The following is a 10908-nucleotide window of genomic DNA, read 5'->3' as shown; positions in this document are numbered from 1 at the left end:
GAGGCCATAACGGACACTACATGTTTATTTTTATATTTGACCCGTATCTATGAAATGGATTAAATCAATAAACATATTCCAACCCTTCACGATTTATTTGTAGAATTATTGTATTTCTGAATCAATATAGCATTATCATAATCCACATTACTATTAAGAAAACAAACACACACAAAAAAATTGTTAGTTAGGCACTCAGAACATGTCCTGTCTCCATTTTTTAATGGCGGGGCCTAAAAACTGGTACAGCATAATTGAAACTAAATATGTGTTTCTAATATTACCTAATGTATATGTATGAGTGAATTTTACGTATTGAATTAAAAATGCTATAATTTTACCCACTGTATAAATACGCTACATTAAGTGCACTGGTTTTGTGGAAAAAGATCGAAGTGGTGAGGGAATGTTTATTTAACGAATAAAAAAGCAACATTCTATGGCATGACTTTGCTTGGTATAATAATATCATGAAGTCAAACAAGAACTGTAACTAGACAACGAAGATCCTAACAAAAGATGAGAAGTTCTACACAGCACATATAGGGGATAGCTAACATTCGACGGTGTAATGTATGGTGAGTGAGGGTGTGTTAGATAAAATAAAACAAAATCCATATAAGAGAGCAAAACTGACTAAAAACATTTTGACTTTGCATCTGACCAAGTTTGTTGAACATCCCTACAGTTAAATTAACCGTGAATTAATTTAAAATAATTTCAATATTTCGCGGTGAAAGTCGAAAAATAAGTAACAATTAAAGCAGAACTTTAGAGGTCATACTAAGGGTGCTACAGATTAAGTTTGGTCCATCAAGTTCATGAATGAATATGTAACGTTAAGGGACAGGTGATCCAGACTATGGCAACCCCTAATAACTGGAGCCATCAATACAAAATAAAGGTCCATGGAAGGATGCTATGGAACAACTTTTGTGAGGATCATTCCATTCCAGAAGCTCATCAAAAGTTGTTAAAAGGTTTTTCTATAGATTTTAAGCTCTAGTGCACCCTAAAAGATTCACCAAGCAGTTTATGAGCTGCTGTTTGAAGGAGTTTCTATTTTAGCTGTTGTGATTGCTAAAATGGGCAAAGCAGAACAACTTGAACAAATATGAGAAAAGACCGCACAAGGGTGCTAAAGACCAACCCTAGCGAAAATCGATCCCATGGTTAATGAGAAGTATTTTTTGTCTTTTCTTTCTTAGCTTGACAGGCCTTAAAAGGGGCCAAATGGACCATCTGAACAAAATTGAGAGCGGACACTGAAGTCCAAGCCATAAGAAGATTGTTTAAAGATTTTTTTTCTATTCTGTAACTCTGTCTGCCCCTTAAAGGAGATGCTACAGATGAAGTTGATGATGATCCATAAAGTAGTTAATGGGAAGAAGTTGTGTAAAGGATCTTTTTCTAGTCCATGCATGTGGACCCTGAAAGGGGAAGGAGCCAAACTGAATCATTTTTAGACTAAATCTGAGGGAGACCACACAATATTTGTTCAGACCAAGTTTGGCGAAGATTTATCAACTAAGACAAGTGGATCATCTTCATCAGTTATTAACAGGGTTTCCTAGTGTTAGGTCTGTAGACCCCTAAAAAGGGCCAAGCTGGACCATTTGAACAAACTTGTGAAAGGATCATACAAGGATGCTATAACCAAGATTGGCAAGTTGCTTCATGTAGTTAAAGAGGAGAAGTCATTTAAAAATTTGTCCTATTCTTAGTTCTGTCGGCCCCTAATAGAATCCATGTTGAACCATTTAAATAAGTTCAAGAACAGTCTATGCCTAGATGCTATAGACCAAGACTAGTTTGTGTGTGTGTTCCTGGTTAGCATCTTTCTTCGACATTTTTTCAGTCATGTAAACAACGCTGTCTACTTGTAGCAGTGAACGCAATGTCCAATTTTATAATACTGCCTCACGTGATGATACCTCACCCAGTCACATTATACCTACAGTGGGCTGACCAGTCCTTAATGCTGAGTGCATGTTAAGAAGCTGCTAGTAACATTTTTCACATATTTGGTTTAATAGACATGGCCAGAGAGTGAAGCCAGGGCCTAGGCATCAGGCTACAGGACAGCTAGACACTTCCTTACAAAAATAATACGTAATAGCGGCAACTTTATGACATCAACTTATGGCTTTTCCCCGGCAATTATCATATACACTGGTAACACAGTAAATGACCCTACAAGTACTAGTATAGAATATATTGATAGCTTGACCTCTAGACTCCGGGTCCAGTGGTCCGCGTACCTAGCCACTTCCAATATCTAAACCCAAACTAACTTCATTTTACATTGGATGTATAGTACAACAAAAAAACATAAGCTCATGAGCTATTTCCCGGCAAACAACAGAAAACAGAAATTTAAATAAAGCGGATACAAGGAAAGATAAGCCAATAGTTAAAGCATATTACAACATTTACATTGCAGGAATTAAAAATGACATAGTTATATGATTAAAAAGCAAGCTTACATAGTTAGCACGTCATGTATATAAGCACAGGCCTGTAGAAAATAAAGCACATAAGTAAAAGTAATATCGACAGACAAATAATACACTCAGTGTGAGTTAACTGCATAGAAGGTGGTGCTAATCTTGGCAGCAGGGATAAAGAATATATTCTAATAAAATATATATCTTACTGTTTCTGAACAAAAAGGCATTTCTTTATTTTAATGAATGCTAATAGCATGTCCATATAGGTTGGTGTGGCATTTTAGCACCTTCCTCTTGAATGTAAAAGAAAGCACATAAAACTATGTTAAAACACCACAAAACAACAAGGAAGTGTCTAGGGGTACGGATCCGTATCTCTAGAATCTAATTCCAGGGGTACGGATCCGTACCTCTAGACAATCCTGTTAGGGGTTTTCTAGGGGTACGGACCTCCTTTTCCCACATGTTTAGGATTATTTATATCTTAAATATTGTTGAAAATGAAATATCAGATACGATTTAACAATTATTCACCTAAAGATCTAAATGGTTCACAGATACCAGCATTTACCCGATTGTTAACATTTTCTTTCGAAACGTAAATAATCGAAGGATACCAAAATAACTTTGATAAATCACGAGGAATCGACCTGGCACAAAATAGATTAGACAAAATAACGTAAATAAGGTATTTATTTTTTCCCGCATATTAGTTCAAACTCCTACGCAGTGATCTCCCTTACCGCTAAAAAGATATGTTCCGAAAATTTAAAAGCTTAACACCAGGTTACATGGTATATGACGAAACATGCCTTTTAGAGGTACCGATTTTGAAGAAAATTATGAGCAAATATATTGAGCAAATATGATCATTTGCTAAATAAACTTTCAACCATTATTTATTATAAGAGACTTTCACTGTTTGAAGGTGCGGATTGAATTATCTTGCGCGAGTGTAACTGTGTACTCCCAAAACAGTTACACGAGAGCCAGATATTTCCATTCGTACCTTCCAACAATGATAGATTCTTTTTCTTGCATACCGTATACTTCAAATAATAGAACAAATAAAATAAAAGCAGATATGTTATTCTTTTAAGCGCTATTTTATGATAGTAGCGTATGAATTGACGCATTCATTCACAAATTACAGCACGTGAGTCATTTTACGCCCCGGACTGTAAGATGAGTTTTTTCTAGCACTGGCAAAAGTACAGGAAAATCCTATCTGGCATGCAGGAAAAAATATGCACGCTATTTCATAACTTATAATATAAGAATCTTTCACTGGTTGAAGGTGCGGATGGAAATATCTGACTTGAGGGTAACTAGTAACTAGCGGAAAAGAGGCTCTGCCATATTACCGCAAAACAGTTACCTGATAGGCAGATATTTTTATCGCATCTTCAAGTAATGATAGATCTATATTGTTTTTCTTGCAATCGGTCAAATAACAGAAGAAATAAAATAAAACGAATGCTTTTCTTTTCAGCACTATTTTATTATGGAAGCGTCTGAATTTACGCATTCATTAACAAATTACAGCATGTGAGTTATCTTACATCCATGTGAGATGTAAGATAAGTTTTTCCAGTCCCGGCAAAAGCATGGGAAAATCCTGTCTGGCATGCAAGAAGCAAGAGTATTTTAAGACAAAAAGTTAATGTATATGGCTTTATTCAGTCTAATCGATTTTAACTAAATGCGGTTTTAACCCTTACCATGCTGGACACGACTGATTCTGCCTTTGCGGCCAGTGTAGATCAAGATCAGCCTTATGATCTGCACTGTTCGCTATTCAGCCAGTACCTTTTTGGTAAGCCCCTTTTTAACAGTTAATGGTACTGTCCAAATTGGAAGATGGACAGAAGATGGACAAGTTCATTATAGAAATTTAGCAGGGTAAGGGTTAATAATACATAAGATCAGAAAACGTTCACAAATAGCAAATGGCTTAACATGGCACTTCGGTAGACAAGCTCAAAGATTAATTAATAAACGCATGGTATTCAGTCACCGAAAATTCTAGCAAGAGTATCTTTATAGATCATTCAAAACTTCATATCTAACGAATACTCCAAAAGCCTTTACTGTGTTTTATGATAAAATTTCGTACGAAAACCCATAGATAACCTTTAGACAAGAATGCCATTAAACCAAGAATATACAACAATTGTGAAAATAATCCAGGAGATGAGTTTCTTTATCTTTTCGAGTGAAATGAACGAAAGAATTTTATCAAAACATACTAAACATACTTGTTTAAGAAACTCAAATGTATTAAGACTGGAACAACCTTTAAACACATGCGGTAAAAAGAATTTTTAATTTATACATGCTTGTTAAAGTTACATCGTCTCAGTTAAGAAAAATGACATTGTGGTTTTGTTTATTTCCCCATAATTACGCATTTGAATAAAACTCAAGTGTGACTCTCCGATGCCCGAACGGGACATGATTTATACTTTATATGTCAAATTAAATTGATACATAGAAAGGAATTTGTGTGATATTCGTTACAGTCATATTATTAATTTATTTTTGAGCATCAAATATATTGTTATGATAATCACCTCATGAATTCAATTTTAATTTCGTTAGAGGTTTCTTTGATAAACCAAGTTAAACTCCCAATACGATAATTTCTAATATTTTTCAAATTTTACGAAAAACATTCTAGATTTTTAAAAATTCTGGGGGAGCCCCCATCCCCTCACAGACATATCCCCACTGGCCCTTTCGTCGTTCGTATTCGCAAACTCTCCCAGAAAATCCTGGGCACAAATGAATGATTAACAGCACCCCGGTATTTTGCAGAGATGACAAATTCTAGGACAGTATTATACATGTATTATGGCGAGGGTATAGGGTGTTTCCTTCTTGTCACGCCGGAGACATGACACTTGGCGGAAATGAATTCCATATACCAGTACAACACCCAGTTTTCTAACGTTTTAAGATCATTTTGGGCTTTGGATTGTGTGACGGATGTGAGAGACGTGTATATTGCAGTGTTACCAACTATGCGAGAGTACATGTAATTATACATGCTAGGAAGAGCAGAGACCCAAGCACGAATCCCTACGGAACTCCAGAAGAGAGGGTTTATACTCTGAGCTCCTAATACAATTCAGGATTTGGCCATACCGTAGATGTGCATTTACAATTTTCTAGCTCACTTGTCAGATACTTTACTACAATCTAACAAGAACAGATTGACCTGTTATTTGTTACATAGAATGATTTGACAAGTTCTTTCACAGGTATAAGTAGTCGTGTTATTATGTTGTTTTTTTTTTCTCGGAAACCATGTTGGAGATGGTACACAATGTTAACGTTTGTAAAGTAAGCCGACACAGTATGTCCAGGGTTTCGCGATTTTCACATCTAAGAGCGGTACTAATATAAGGCTAATAATTATGCGGCAAACATATTGAGGAAGGAAGAATTTTTCACAGAGTTTACTTTTATCAGAATATATTAATAAAATTCCTGAAAAGTAAAAGAAATATATTACAAGACTATCGGATCAGGGGTGAATAAATATGATCAAGATGTTAAAATATATGTTTTCATTCCAAATCGAGTCGAAATCATAAACTACGCAGTGAAATAGAAGCCCTTTTCAAATGAATCACAGGAGAGAATGGCCAGAAAATACAGCTTTGAGCCTTGGAGCTCAGGATTCCCTGCACACACTGTTGTTAATTATGTTATTTAGTAACAAAATGATACCGTAGGCAAGTCGCTAGCCCAACCCGTTCATGCTATCGACCAGGGCACTAACGCCTTTTATGTCCCTGCTTTTTAAGGTCGTCGGAGTTTGTTGTATGGGCGCTGGTTGGGGTTGGGGTACGACTTGCCTTTGTACGTCTATCTGTTCACCCTCCCGTCTGTGCGTAACGCATTTGTGCCGTGCTAGCTTAAAAAATAATACAACTTTACAGAAAGCAGATATACAGTTGTACCTCTGTGGTTTTGTGTGCGATTTAATTCAGTCACAGCTGCTCTTGAATTGTTATTTGCTTATTCACCGTGGAGAAAGTCCGCATGAAAGTAAGATTTGTCAACAGTATCCACGAAGTAAGGTGAAGGAGTTGATGTTCGGTGTGGTGGCACCGGTAAAACTCTTTAGATTGATTATGCTTCAACAGTTTTAAAATATTATGCAGCCAGGCAGAACTTTTTATACAATTGTAATGTATTGACCTCGGTTATGTCTTAGAAATTTTACTTACTTAAAATTCTTCTTAAGTTTTTGTTGCGCAAACACAAAAGTGACTAACAGATCAATTGAAACTAGCTTTAAAGGGCCATAATGACTTTGGTTGTATAGCTGTTTTGTTATGAGCATGAAATGTATTAAGTTCTAGTTATTTTCTACTTTCAGTATTTTATCTAAGAGATTGGTTATATATTTGAAAAGTTGGTCAATATAATAGGAAGTTTTATTGACTCCATCTTTTTTATTATCTCCCTTCGTGGATTTGACTGTGTAATTTCTTGTGCAATATTGAAAGTAGTGCTTATCTATATATAACCGTGTGTATATTTTCTATCTGGACAGCTGCACTGTCTGTATTTAACATAAACATAAACGCATTATGGAACTTTAACATATTCATTATATTCAAACATATCACATATATATGTATATTCAAATATTTAGATGACATAATTAGTGTTTGACAAAAGGATAAGGAATATTTTGTTTTACAACGATGGGCCGAATCCCGGACTGTAAATCTTGTGATGAACGCTTTAACGATTGCACTGTATGCTCAGTTACGACTTTTCTGACAAAACTGATAGCTTAAAAACTAATGTGACTGGTTTAAACAATCATAATTAATTAATATAATGCATTCATATGAAAACTTTACACAATTGTTTGATTCTTTTTAATGCGTAGCACCAATTTCTATGCCGATTTCATCCACAATATAGAATGTACGAAACATTATGAAAAGCCCAAACTATTTTAACTATATCAATTTAACGCGGAAAATGTTCCACTTCCCAAGGAACATAACACATGTTCTCTTGATGGGATAGTGCTGCACTCTCCTTAATTAGCGTTAGCATGTAGAAAATCGGTTTTCTATATAACATTATAATTATAGGACTAAATTATATGCCTGATACAGTGCCTTATCTACAAACAATATATACGTCTCCTACGTATTACTCACTGACGAATCCATAATGGAATCGATATCGTCTCATTGCCTCCAGCTGTCATATTGCTATACATGAACATTGTACCAGTACAGACATCTGTCATAGAATAAGCGTAATCCCCGTAAGATGAAATTCTCTTAAGCTATATTAATTCGGTAATGGGCTGACTTCAAAACCAAAGGTATATTTATGTTTTCTCTAAATGTAAAGGAAAGGAAATTCTGTAATTTTGGGACAAGTCAACACCATCTTTTGACATGATTACATAGGCTTTTAACATAATAAGACACAGTTTGATAAGTTAACACCAAACTGACATGACAACATGAAAGGTCCCAACACAGAACAGCCGCGGCGTTCCATGCTCTTCTCCTCACTATAAACCTATGACAGTCTGTCATGAAGCCGTTAAAGTGTCATCAAACTGACTTGTTGTAGTGTGTAACTAATGTTCTGATCGACTATTTCATGATATATACCAGGGGAAAAAGATAGTTAGGGCCTGGTTCCCGGCGTGTTTGTAGCATTTAAAGGAAAAGTAATCCTATAATGCATTCTGGCTGTATTTAAGAGTCTTCTTGTTCTATTCACAAACTGTATATTTTCTTTAAGTGCAAGATCTAAAGTTCTGTTTATACTTATTTCAACAAGTAAAATATACCAGTATACAACGGCTTGACGTTAAAATGATAACTGCTTTACTTCTCACAAGATTTCAACACTTCCACTGCCTGGTTAAGCGATGGTCAAGTTGCGACCATCTGTATTCCTTTGGATGGGCAGTATACTGTCGAGAAATTTGAGAGACAAGATAAACATGTGTCTGACCCTCCATGTGAGGTACTTGTATATATAAGCCGCTTCCTCCTCGTCCCCTTCCTCACAGGACGGATGGGTTGTGGTTCGAGTCACGCTCCCCTAACTAAAAAACTACTAACATTGGGATAGGGGTCTCGTGTATTGGTGCTCAACACCTGGCGGCAGGGAAACTTCTAAAAATCGAGTCTTCTGTATCTTGCACGATACTCCATTAAAATTACTAACATTCTTCTGGGGTCGCCTATATGTGTTAGTAGTGGCGACTAAAAATAAGCACTAACAAACACGTACGCACGCATGGAACAAAAGTCAAAAGCATACCCAAAAGTTAATAATATCGTTCTGTGGAATTTGCAGATCATAGATAAAGAATAAAGGACGCAGATTTTATAACTTCTGTAAGAATTGTACATCTTATTTCGACAAAATTAGTATTGACTTTTATATGCACTAAAGCATTGAGACCAGCGAGTTAATCAGAATATAAAGTGCTGTTACATTTCAGGGGGAAAAGTAAAGAAGGATAAACGTGAAACATGAGTTGTCCATAAGACAGTGCACTAGATTATTCGGTAGTAATTGGCAATTAAATGTTGGCATGGTTAGGTATTTAGCTCCGAACTGAATAGCTTCTTACTGAAAAGACTAGAAGCCATTTTTGCAACAGGGTTCACTGAAGAATTGGTCGTTGGGGGTGATTCGGTGTCTCTTAGAGAAATGATCAACTGGCTAAGAAAAACAGGCAAGAATACACAGAGAAACATAAATACACGCGCAAGCAAAACCTGATATTCAAACTTTTATTTCTTTATATTAGCATAAAGCATGCTATGTAATTATATATGTAGCTAAAAAAGCAAGATTATTTAACAAATTTAAATGCATAAACTTTGATGAACCAACAAATCTATATGAACAATTTCAACAATAACTTTGTGTATATACTATTACCTATCAATACGCCATCGCGTGATCGTACTGATGTATTCAAGAATTAATCAGTTTTAAGTAACAACAAACAACGGTTAAAATAGAAAAAGAAAAAAAAAACAAGCAAACAAGTAAGATAAATTAAAGTGCCTGGATGAAGAATCTGGAAGATGCCGAACCGGTCAATTATTGCAGTAAACATATATTAACTGGGCTGTTTTAACCAATTTAGTTTTAGCGGCTCTGCAGCCGGTGTCTTCAGTATTAAAATAACGTAGACATTTTCAAAACCAGATTTAATTATTGCAGCGCTCGGGGATGAATTAAATCTTCAAACTGAATTGAAGCCAGACGTGAAAAGTCTACCAGAAGTGCGACTTCAACGCGGAGTATTTTTACGATATTCCGCACCCAACTTTCATCCTATATAGAGACTGATTAACCACCTTTAATATAAAAGTGACGCAGTAGAAGCAAATATATAAAATTTCTGTGTAACCTATCAAACGCTGAGAACCAACAATATGACCTTAATAACAAATCGTCCCCTCAACGCGAAACTGCTGTAATTGTACATAAATAAAGAACCTGATACAATGGTGATGGAAGAACTAACGATCAAACAGTAAACTAATGCGGTATTTTCGTTATTTTCCATGTCGGTATTTGATACAGCATCTATTAATATCATAGCAAGGGAAAACAACAGCATTTTTTTTTTCATATGTTATAGATCATTTCGAGGGGTGAATACGAAAGAGATCTAAGTGCATACAAATAATGAAGCACTGAGACTTATTTTCGCATTCACCCCTGATTTACTGAACTTCTAATGAAATTAAGTTAACAGAAGTGAAAGCAATATCTTAACTCATTTGAAGGCCAGTTAGTGATATGTAACGAAGACTGTAGCTAATCATTATAAACTCCTGTATTTACCAACTAAATGATCTAATTAATGGATCCGCTTATACGTACCAAACCAATAAGTGAGTGAAAAAGTTGAAAATCTTAAGCTATACTCTTTTGTTAATTACTTTAATCAGCAAATAAATCCAATTTTCTAGTAATCGTGTAAACACCTGTATTACCCTGATACTTTTGAGCATTATATAACTAACACCTTACAATTGATCATATATTATGCGCAGTCATGTGCAAACATTTGTACGCATTTAACATACGTAAAAAATATTTAAAATACACAAACGTACATGCAGAAATACTAATGGTTATATTAACTACAAACGACCCATATGATAAATGGCTATGGATAAATACAGAGTACTGTTATACATTATCTTCTTTTTTTTTTTAGAATAATCTGCATACAAATTGTGAACTCCGTAACTGCATAAATATAAGCTGTGATTCAGAACTGTATATTAACTGTTTGCTTCATTTATCATATAAATCGTGATTTCTATGCCAACATTTAAATGTTTGTACCACCTAAATGTCAATAACGCTTGGCTGTAAAATCGTAATATTTCATCCTCTGTGTCAAGATTACTTTTCTTTTTGAACA

Source organism: Mercenaria mercenaria, chromosome 1, assembly GCF_021730395.1.
Source record: "Mercenaria mercenaria strain notata chromosome 1, MADL_Memer_1, whole genome shotgun sequence".
In the NCBI taxonomy this organism is placed as follows: domain Eukaryota; kingdom Metazoa; phylum Mollusca; class Bivalvia; order Venerida; family Veneridae; genus Mercenaria; species Mercenaria mercenaria.
Note: the sequence above shows the minus strand (reverse complement) of the source record.